Source organism: Eucalyptus grandis, chromosome 7, assembly GCF_016545825.1.
Source record: "Eucalyptus grandis isolate ANBG69807.140 chromosome 7, ASM1654582v1, whole genome shotgun sequence".
Taxonomy (NCBI): domain Eukaryota; kingdom Viridiplantae; phylum Streptophyta; class Magnoliopsida; order Myrtales; family Myrtaceae; genus Eucalyptus; species Eucalyptus grandis.
In genome coordinates this window covers 30,330,559-30,331,645 of record NC_052618.1, presented here as the reverse complement: position 1 = coordinate 30,331,645, position 1,087 = coordinate 30,330,559, and positions in this window count along the sequence as shown.

Genomic DNA, 1,087 nt, shown 5'->3' with positions numbered 1-1,087 from the left:
GGAAATGAGAAGCAAAGATATTTTCAACATCATGCAGGAGATCGACTAATGCCATCACTAGCAGTGGATGCGGGAGTTTTTTCATGGTCTCCCCCTATTTTGGTACCTTCAAGTTGAGATGAGACTTCTTCTTCTTGTACCTTTCCCTTTCTAGTGCTAGATCTCTTTTCTTGTTCAATGTCTTCTCCTTCCAATGCAGCATTTTCCCTGTCCTCTTCAGTGTCATCAGATACTGGTATTGCATTAGTATCTCCTTCAAAATCTTCATCTTCATTCTCATTCTCTGCTGATTTTTCAGAATCACCTTCATCTTCATCTTCTTGTTCAACTTCTTCCTCTACTTGTTCACCTTCTTCTTCTTTTGTCTCTTCAGAATCAGGATAACCTTGAAGATTTCGCAAGGCGAGCACAAAAATTGTCAGATCATCCTCCTCTTCTTTGTCCATCAAGAGGATAGACTTCTTTTTCTTTGAAGTCTTTTGGACAGTATCTTTTCCTTTTTGCTTCCTTGCAGCAGTAGATCCTTCCTTCATTCTGGTAGATGATTTCTTCTTCAAAACATCCAAGGCCTTAGACAGATCTTTTAACCTCATTTTGGAAATCATCTTCATTCCTAACTCCATAGGAGTGAGAGTTCTTGATCAAAGTTGAGAGGGCAATTGGATTTGAAAGTGTCTGAATAGTCTTTTAATCAAGGCAGAGTAGGGCAATTGTCCTTTGTCTTTCATCACAGTTCTGTATATATGCAAAAAGATAGTATGTGAGAGAGAAAAAGAATTGTCATTGCAAATTGCCCACATGATCTTTGCTTCAAATCTTGACACAGTCTTGGAGACAGCCTTGGGTATGATACAATTGATCACAATTTTATGCAGCAGAATGTGTGAAGCTGGCATGGGAGAGTAAGTGATACTCTCACTTGGTAATCTATCCTTCACTAGAAATCAAGTAGCTTGACTGATGGAGACATGTATAGGTAGAAAACCACTACATTCTACTCCCAGAATATCAGCCAAAATTTTTACATCCATAACAAACACTTTATCACAAATAGTGAACTGAATGTGAGTTTGATCCAGGAAAAACA